The following is a 10,284-nucleotide window of genomic DNA, read 5'->3' on the forward strand; positions in this document are numbered from 1 at the left end:
TAGGGTTAAATTTGTTGACATAATTGATGAGAAACGCAATTTTTTCCCCAAGTCATTTGTACCTGGAGTAGATCTCATCATTCAAACACAGTCCCACTTTCTTGCAGGAAAAAACTGAATGTCGTAGCCACTTGAGCATCAATGAGTGATGGATATGCACGCTTTATAAGAAGCCAATAATCATTATTAATTATCATACCATGTTTGAAAATGGTTGGTTTTGCCTCAAACATAAAGATGCTTAAATTTGTGAGAGTTTTTCAAAAGTTCTCTCTTAGGTTTCAATTTTATGAGAAACACAATTTCTTTTCAGATGTCCCTTCTAAAAGACTAAAAAAAAACATAATAAATACAATATTGTTCTTGAAGCATAAAGACGCTTAAATTTGTGAGAATTTTTCAAAAGTTCTCTCTTAGGTTTCAATTTTATGAGAAACACAATTTCTTTTCAAGTCGTTTGATAAGAAAAGTTCTTGCCATGCCTCAAACATTTTATTGGGTTGTTTTGACATTGTTATATCATTCTTTTTTTTTAGTGCAGATCTCATGTGGATTTTTGGAATCCAAATACAGCATGGATTTCCAACTCGACAAGGGACAAAACTACCCAGATTGGAAGAATAGTGTGAAAGGGACATCTGACTCCTACATGGACAGCAATTTCTGATTTCTATATGGACATCAACATTTGATTCCTACGACGGACATCAACCTGTGTCCCTACATGGACAGCAACATCAAATTCCTCAGTATGGACAGTTATGTTTGATTCAGACATGGACGTCAAGGTTTGCTTCTTACATAGACAGCAACATCTGATTCTTAAATGGACAGCAACATCTGATTTCTACATGGACAGCAACAATGTTTTTTTCTTAAACGGACAGCAACATCTCATTCAAACTAGGACAGGAACATCTGATTGTGAAGATAATGGTTACGTCAAGAACGATCATCACAAACTTCCGTCATTCAGGATTTTTGTTAAGAGCAGACAGTACAAAGTTGAAGGACACGCTAAAAAGTTTCTTTTATCATGTTTATTAAATCCTTAAAAAGTCCAAAACATTAAATAATACAGTGTTTAGTTATCCATTTCAAACTTGCATCATCGTAGTGACACTGTGAAATTATGTGGTTTAAAACTTAAGAAATTGTACGGTTATTCAAGATCCATGTCACCAGTTTAGGCATCCACATCAAAAGGTTTAAATTTAGTGGTATGCGCAAATACTTCTAAATACTTGGGGCCTATTGATGTAACTGCCAAAATTATTCTAAGTTTAGTTTAATACTGATGATCTTTGAAGTAACTGATGTTGTTTTTTTGTTTGAAAGATTCTTAACGAAAAAAATGGTAACATCTAAGAATTATTAGTTTTGACGGTAATAAATAAAAATGATACATTATAAATCTAAACCCATTTTTGTCTGATTGTCATTATTTTGTTGTCAAGCCTGTATTTATTTGCTTAAAAAGGTTTATTTGACTCCATAAAACGAAACAAACATGCACATCAGGCAATCTTAGCTCATTGAAATTTTATTTAAAAAAACGACAAACGTATTAAATATTTTATTAAAACAAAACCGACAAACAAGTTTATGTTTCCTTGTGGCCGAGTAGGCTATTGATTGGTAGTCTTGATTCAAGACAATACTCTTGAGAAAGCGCCCTCTTGTGGCAATTTTAATTATTTGCGACACTATTAACAACATATTAATTGTTATCGTCACAAGAGGGCGCTCTCTCGACGACTGATCCAGAGACTAACCCCTACTGTGTATATACGCGTATAACACATGTGCACATCAATATTTCGTTCTAATGTTTACCACCTTAAAAATTTTTTTCTCCAACCCGGAAGACGCCATAGCCTAGCGGATAAGGAGACGGCTTTGGAGGACTACACTGGAGACATCTGTGCGGGTTCGAGCCCCGGCCAGGACACCACCACCATGGAGACACCAGAGGATCGCCCACGGACCCCGGACCACGACGAGGAGGCAACATGGCGGAGATACACCAGGGGGAGGCGTGGACCCGGAGAGAGAGAGAGAGGGGGAGCGGTGGACCGGGTAGGAAGGAAAGTGGAGGCGAGATTTTTTTTTTAATTAAATTTTATTTAATTTTAATTAAAAAAAAAAAAAAAAAGTCAAAATTAACGGTGAATGGTTTTCTTAAAATTGCCTGAAACGCACGCTCGTTAATTTTTTTTATTTTCCATCAAAGGAAATCCAAAATTGTAAAAACTTGCAAAAATCACTACTAAATTTTGCTTTTTGAAATTTCATTTTCTTAAAATCGCCTGAAACGCATGCTCGTTAATTTTTTTTGAAATCAAAATTTTTTGGGGAAAAAAAACATAAAAATCACTGAAAATGACTGAAATTGAGAGTAAAGTTACTCAAAACACCCTTAAAACAGTGCATGATACACTCCAGGGTATCCTATTGACATTCTACATGAACTACGCATTCTGGTGACAAACAAAAATACAGGAAAGTGTTGTTATTAATAAATAATTGCTTAAAATTACTCTAAATTGGCACTTAGCGTAAAGTTGTACGTGCTAGTTAACTCTCTAATTTACCACTTTAATTGCACAGAACACACGTTCGTCACTTCTAACCTTAAAACTTCTTATTTTAAGTATTGGAAAGTATATACCCTCAACTTATAACTGTGAATTCCGAAGCTGGCATTATATATTAAGAGTTTGGGGCCTTTATACACATAAACTTGATAACTTATTGGCTAAGTGTATACATACTGTAGGCCTACCAGCAGTAATGTGTGAAGAAATTAGTCTGGCACCTACATTAAGAATTAGTGTTGTATTAGCACTAAGAGACTTGGAACCAGACTTCAAAAGATGTTGCAAAAATTGTATGGAAGCTTAGAAGGACCATTTGCATTGTCAAGTTTCCAAGTTAAATATATCAAAGAATCATAAAATAAATATGATAACTATTTATGTTGGGGTTTTTATGGATTTGCGGAATCTGGCTTTTAAGATAAAATGGTGGAAAGATACTGTACATTTACTTTCAGTACTAAGCAAACAACTTTATGGAAATGCAGATGTTCACTCTAAGTTTCCATACATTTAGATTCCGTTAAAACCAAAGGCCCTGCTCGGCTCGTACAATGTTTTGCAGATAAATATAATCACGTGTGATACAAATACATCAAATTTACCACATATAAATATCAAACTAGGTATTTAGAACGTGTTTCAAACTCTTACATCTGTGTAAAGTTACGTTTTAAAACTGTACATGTTAGCCTATGTTGCATGAGTGTTCACTACACTGCGTTGGTATTCAAAATGTAAGTCGTAGCTAGTAGCCCTATATTTCTGCATTTCATTACCCATTCTTCAGGCCTGATGCTTCATTCTTGTAAGGGCAAGGCAGCTTTTCTCATTAAAATGCCAGAGTCAGTGAGGGAAATTTGAATTAGTATACTCAATGGGCACCAAGGCAATGACTACGGCCGTGTGCATGGAGGCAATTGCTGCGTAACTTGTCTCTGCAAAGTATCAGGCCTGATGATTCAAAGGAGCTACAAACTGTACACAACAATATTCAGCATAAAGTTTTCACTCCATAACAAAAACAGCCACATAGGGCTGTACATGGTAAAGATCTGTTTACGAAGTACACTTTTGCTTTGAATTAAGTTCATAGCTTTTGGAATAAATAACAACTTTGTTTCAGTTGTACACAGTAAAGACTGATTGTCTGAGTGGTTTTATAAGAGTCCAGGTAAACAGACCTTTGTACAATAAATAAAACTCCCTACGTGAGACGTACCTTAACATCTTAGTATTGAATAAATCACAAAGTTGAACTGAATTAGCTTGAGACGCTGAGAAGATGACGTACTTGAGATCATGATGAGGCAGCATCTCACAGGCTCTCGTCAGTCAAGCTGGTGCATCTTTCATACCAAGGCTTGTCATCATCTTGAGTGTTCTATAAACAAAACAGTCAAAGGACAAAATTAATGCATGAAATATGACAAGAGGAAAACAGTTGCATATTGTATGCTGTGTGTAATTCAGTTCATAGAAGGGGCTAATGATTGATGGTGGATACAGATTGGCAGAAGTGTCGTACATCCCAAGGGGTGATCATATTGGGGACAGGTCAAGAACGGCAGAACAATTTTGTGAATCTTTGGCACTGATACAGATTTGAAGTCGAAGGCGTAATAGTATTGGAGATGAGTCTAGATTAACAGACAAGTTGTGTGCAAATCTGGCATTGTACAATGGGCAATTAACATTGGTGCCAGCCTGGCATTGATAGAAGTACATCACAGAATGGCACACAATCATTTGTGTACAGCCTGGGGGGGAGCAATTCACACCACAAAATTTGGCAAAACGATGGGAAGAATTTGGGTACAACTGGGGAGGAAGTGCTTTCTGCTATACCAGCCAGATAATGGATGATACCCAAGGCAAAGGCTACATCCGTATGGACTATTTCAGTCCAAGGAGTAGGTGGCATTGGCTCCTGGAAAAACAGTTAATTGTAGCCCATGCACACCTTGTCCAGTGCCTTTAAAGGCACTGGACACGTTTGGTAATTGTCAAAGACATGTCTTCTCACTTTGTGTATCCCATCACAAGCATAAACAAGCCTGTGAAAATTTGGGCTCGATTGGTAATCGAAGTTGCGAGAAAATAATGAAAGAAAAAACATCATTGTTGGACCGTTTGTGTGCTTTCAGATAGAAATAAAAGACGTCTAGCTAGAAGTCTATTAATATTTTTGTGAGAAGTTACTAGCCTTGCTCAAGGCAGTCGCATTATTCGCTCCGAAAAGACGCAGCTGTAAACCCACCCGCCGTATACCCTGTGCATGGTGTGTGCGATCACACCGAATGACCCACCCGTATACATACTGTCACATCGCACGAATACTGTTCACACAAGTCATCGCACTCGTACACCACTAACCGCATGCGGAGGCCGTTAGGCCGACAGCCTTGTCGGGTCTGTATCTTCCCGTTTTAATGTGTTGTATTGAAAAAATTCCAATAGTGGACGAAATTGGGGGGGCTCTAGGATATGCTAGTATGCTTTCTCAAATACTATGTCACTTAACAGGGAGTCGTTCCCCACAATGTTTTATACTATCAACAGCTCTCCAATGCTCGTTACCAAGTCAGTTTTCAAGTTAATATTTGGTTTGAGTAATTACCAAACGTGTACATTCCCTTTACTAACTTTCAAGTACAAGTTGATCTTATACTTTTTGGGATTGAAAAAAGTTAGACAATTGGACGTACCTTAAAGATCTAGCAGTGAAAAAGTAGCCAAGCTGAACTGAAGTAACCTGAAGCAGTGAGGAGATGACGTATTCAAATTCTTGGTGATGCTGTATGAGCTCTCTTCAGATGAGTGCATCTTTCGATCATAATCTTGAGTGTTCTATAAGGAGAAATAATAAAATAATAACGCATGAGTTACATTTTAATCAAGCATGTGAACAAATTTACACAAAAATCACCAATCCGTGAGGAGAGGAATCTGGGCCCCCTCCCCCCTCCACTAAAAACTTTGCCTTGTGCTGCCCCTTGCCCCCAAAGTGCAATCATGAGGCAAATCCTTAGATGCACATAAATAGTCTACCCCCCCCCCCACGAAAAAAAACCAATAAATAAACACAAATTCACAATAATAATATGTCATCAATGTATGGCTTGTAATTCTTGCAACGGTTTTTCTTGGTAGGGAATGAAGTAAAAGGGGGAAAAGGCATTTGGGATTGATTTACATTTGAAGTAAAAGGGGTCAAATGTTTAGGGCGGGTCCTGAATGGCAGACAAGTGGGGTGCATATGGTTTTGATACAATTTGAAGTAGAAGGGGTACACATTTGTGGGGCGGGTCTAGACTGGCAGAAAGGTAGGGTGCATTTGGAATTGATTTACATTTGAAGTAAAAGGGGTAGAATCTTGGGGGTAGGTCCTGAATGGCAGAAAAGTGGGATGCAAATTTGTGGGGCGGGTCTAGAATGGCAGAAAAGTGGGGTGCATAAGGGACTTGATTAATAGTTGAAGTACAAGGGGTAAAATGTTGGGGGTGGGTCCTGAATGGCAAAAAAGTGGGGTGCATGTGGTTTTGATACATATTTGAAGTAGAAGGGGTACACATTTTGTGGGGCGGGTCTAGAATGGCAGAAAAGTGGGGTGCATATTGGATTTATTCTGATTTGAAATAAAAGGGGTAAAATGTTTGGGGTGGGTCCAGAATGGCGGAAAAGAGGGATGCGTATTGGATTTATTCTGATTTGAAGTAAAAGGGGTAAAATGTTTGGGGTGGGTCCCAAATGGCAGAAAAGTGGGTGCATATTGGATTTATTCTGATTTGAAGTAAAATGGGTAAATTGTTTGGGGCGGGTCCAGAATGGCAGAAAAGAGGGATGCGTATTGGATTTATTCTGATTTGAAATAAAAGGGGTAAAATGTTGGGGAAGGGTCATGAATGGCAGAAAAGTGGGGTACATATTGGATTTATTCTGATTTGAAGTTAAATGGGTAAAATGTTTGGGGTGGGTCCTGAATGGCAGAAAAGTGGGGTGCATATTGGGTTTATTCTGATTTGAAGTAAAAGGGGTAAAATAATGGGGGTGGGTCATGAATGGCAGAAAAGTGGGGTGCATATTGGATTTATTCTGATTTGAAGTAAAATGGGTAAAATGTTGGGGGTGGGTCCTGAATGGCAGAAAAGTGGGGTGCATATTGGGTTTATTCTGATTTGAAGGTAAATGGGTAAAATGTTGGGGGTGGGTCCTGAATGGCAGAAAAGTGGGATGCATATTGGATTTATTCTGATTTGAAGTAAAAGGGGGTAAAATGTTTCTGGCGGTCCTGATGCAGAAAAGTGGGGTGCATATTGGATTTATTCTGATTTGAAGTAAAAAGGGTAAAATGTTGGGGGTGGTACCTGTGAATGGCAGAAAAGTGGGGTGCGTATTGGATTTATTCTGATTTGAAGTAAAATGGGTAAAATGTTGGGGGTGGGTCCTGAATGGCAGAAAAGTGGGGTGCATACTGGAATTATTCTGATTTGAAGGTAAATTGGTAAAATGTTGGGGGTGGGTCCTGAATGGCAGAAAAGTGGGATGCATATTGGATTTATTCTGATTTGAAGTAAAAGGGGGTAAAATGTTTGGGGCGGTCCTGATGCAGAAAAGTGGGGTGCATATTGGATTTATTCTGATTTGAAGTAAAAAGGGTAACATGTTGGGGCGGGTCCTGAATGGCAGAAAAGTAAAGGGTGCATATTTTATTGGTTTTATTCTGATTTGAAGTAAAATAGGTAAAATGTTTGGGGTGGGTCCTGAATGGCAGAAAAGTGGGATGCATATTGGATTTATTCTGATTTGAAGTAAAAGGGGGTAAAATGTTTGGGGTGGGTCCTGATGCAGAAAAGTGGGGTGCATATTGGATTTATTCTGATTTGAAGTAAAAAGGGTAAAATGTTTGGGGCGGGTCCTGAATGGCAGAAAAGTGGGGTGCATATTTGATTTATTCTGATTTGAAGTAAAATGGGTAAAATGTTGGGGCGGGTCCTGAATGGCAGAAAAGTAAAGGGTGCATATTTTATTGGTTTTATTCTGATTTGAAGTAAAATAGGTAAAATGTTTGGGGTGGGTCCTGAATGGCAGAAAAGTTGGGTGCATATTTGATTGGATTTATTCTGATTTGAAGTAAAATGGGTAAAATGTTTTTGGGCGGGTCCTGAATGGCAGAAAAGTGGGGTGCATATAGGATTATACAGATTTGAAGTAAAAGGGGTACAAATTTGTGGGGCAGGTCTAGAATGGCAGAAAAGTGGGGTGCATAAGGGACTTGATTAATAGTTGAAGTACAAGGGGTAAAATGTTGGGGTGGGTCCTGAATGGCAGAAAAGTGGGGTGCATGTGGTTTTGATACATATTTGAAGTAGAAGGGGTACACATTTTGTGGGGCGGGTCTAGAATGGCAGAAAAGTGGGGTGCATATTGGATTTTTTCTGATTTGAAGTAAAAGGGGTAAAATGTTTGGGGCGGGTCCAGAATGGCAGAAAAGAGGGATGCGTATTGGATTTATTCTGATTTGAAGTCAAGGGGGTAAAATGTTTGGGGCGGTCCTGATGCAGAAAAGTGGGGTGCATATTGGATTTATTCTGATTTGAAGTAAAAAGGGTAAAATGTTGGGGGTGGTACCTGTGAATGGCAGAAAAGTGGGGTGCGTATTGGATTTATTCTGATTTGAAGTAAAATGGGTAAAATGTTGGGGGTGGGTCCTGAATGGCAGAAAAGTGGGGTGCATACTGGAATTATTTTGATTTGAAGTAAAATGGGTAAAATGTTTGGGGCGGGTCCTGAATGGCAGAAAAGTGGGGTGCATATTGGATTTATTCTGATTTGAAGTAAAAGGGGTAAAATAATTGGGGCGGGTCCTGAATGGCAGAAAAGTGGGGTGCATATTGGATTTATTCTGATTTGAAGTAAAAGGGGTAAAATGTTTTTGGGCGGGTCCTGAATGGCAGAAAAGTGGGGTGCGTATTGGATTTATTCTGATTTGAAGTAAAATGGGTAAAATGTTGGGGCGGGTCCTGAATGGCAGAAAAGTGGGGTGCATATTTGATTTATTCTGATTTGAAGTAAAATGGGTAAAATGTTGGGGCGGGTCCTGAATGGCAGAAAAGTAAAGGTTGCATATTTTATTGGATTTATTCTGATTTGAAGTAAAATAGGTAAAATGTTTGGGGTGGGTCCTGAATGGCAGAAAAGTTGGGTGCATATTTGATTGGATTTATTCTGATTTGAAGTAAAATGGGTAAAATGTTTTTGGGCGGGTCCTGAATGGCAGAAAAGTGGGGTGCATATTTGATTTATTCTGATTTGAAGTAAAATGGGTAAAATGTTTGGGGTGGGTCCTGAATGGCAGAAAAGTGGGGTGCGTATTGGATATATTCTGATTTGAAGTAAAAAGGGGTAAAATGTTTGGGGCGGGTCCTAAATGGCAGAAAAGTGGGGTGCATATTGGATTTAATCTGATTTGAAGTAAAAGGGGTAAAATGTTTTTGGGCGGGTCCTGAATGGCAGAAAAGTGGGTGCATATTGGATTATTCTGATTTAAAGTAAAATGGGTAAAATTTTTGGGGTGGGTCCTGAATGGCAGAAAAGTAAAGGGTGCATATTTTATTGGATTTATTCTGATTTGAAGTAAAATGGGTAAAATGTTTGGGGTGGGTCCTGAGTGGCAGAAAGTGGGGTGCGTATTTGATTTATTCTGATTTGAAGTAAAAGGGGTAAAATGTTTGGGGTGGGTCCTGAGTGGCAGAAAGTGGGGTGCGTATTGGATTTATTCTGATTTGAAGTAAAAGGGGTAAAATGTTGGGGGTGAGTCCCGAATGGCAGAAAAGTGGGGTGCATATTGGATTTATTCAGATTTGAAGTAAAATGAGTAAAATGTTGAAATGTCAGACAAATCGGGTGCATTTTGGGGAATTGATTTCGATTTGACAACTCAGCAGAGTCCACTTTTGTATTTTACTTCCTTTAGTAACAGACATTGACACTGAGTTCAGTGAAAGTATGGAGGTAGAAGTTTTGAACTGCACATTCTACATCCAAATCCATTGTGACAGCAAGTTAATTTTTGAGGTTAATTTTGAAAGCGTTTATTAATTATGATAATAATTATAGTTATAGTTTAGGCTTATGCATGATAACCGTGTCCGTAGCGATTGACAAAAATATACATGTAGGTAGGACTTTCCTCTCTATTTCGTCTTGGCTTTCGACTAGAAAAAATAATGTCAAAACAACCCCTTGAGTCGCTGCGCTTGAAAGTTGAATTGAACGATAACGTTCATATCGGACGGTGACAGACAGTATTAGTAGTACACATCCATCGCACTGCGCTGACTCCCCAGCAGACGGAAATTATTCTGGTAAACAAACATAGTAAAAAGAAGTATAATTCTTGCAGTTATTATGACAACTTACCTTGAGGGTGTGGATTGATACTCCGGGATTCGAAAGCCTTCATTTGATAGGGAATCTATGGTTTAACATACATTTTGTCTGTCGTTTTAAGACTAAGTGACATATCCACATGTGTGTTGCCAACGCCATTTTGATTATTGTTGACACTACCTAAACTATTACTAGGGAGGGCGCACTCCATAATAATTATTCATGTGCGCGATTGTTTGATGACGGGGGGGGGGGGGGGGGGGGGGTGGGGTGCTGGGACGGGGGCGGGGCATCG

The 10,284-nt window shown here is 38.8% G+C and overlaps 1 long non-coding RNA gene across 1 annotated transcript; it reads right to left on the bottom strand.

Moving 5' to 3' along the window:
- Positions 1–2,184: 2,184 nt before the first annotated feature.
- LOC139950489 (uncharacterized) lies at positions 2,185–10,145 on the bottom strand. Its single transcript, XR_011787661.1, has 3 exons — positions 10,020–10,145; positions 5,306–5,447; positions 2,185–3,981 (listed from the first exon to the last, which is right to left on the bottom strand). It is a non-coding gene; the product is annotated as an uncharacterized lncRNA (long non-coding RNA).
- Between the last annotated feature and the right edge of the window lie 139 nt (positions 10,146–10,284).

Source organism: Asterias amurensis, chromosome 18, assembly GCF_032118995.1.
Source record: "Asterias amurensis chromosome 18, ASM3211899v1".
Lineage (NCBI taxonomy): Eukaryota > Metazoa > Echinodermata > Asteroidea > Forcipulatida > Asteriidae > Asterias > Asterias amurensis.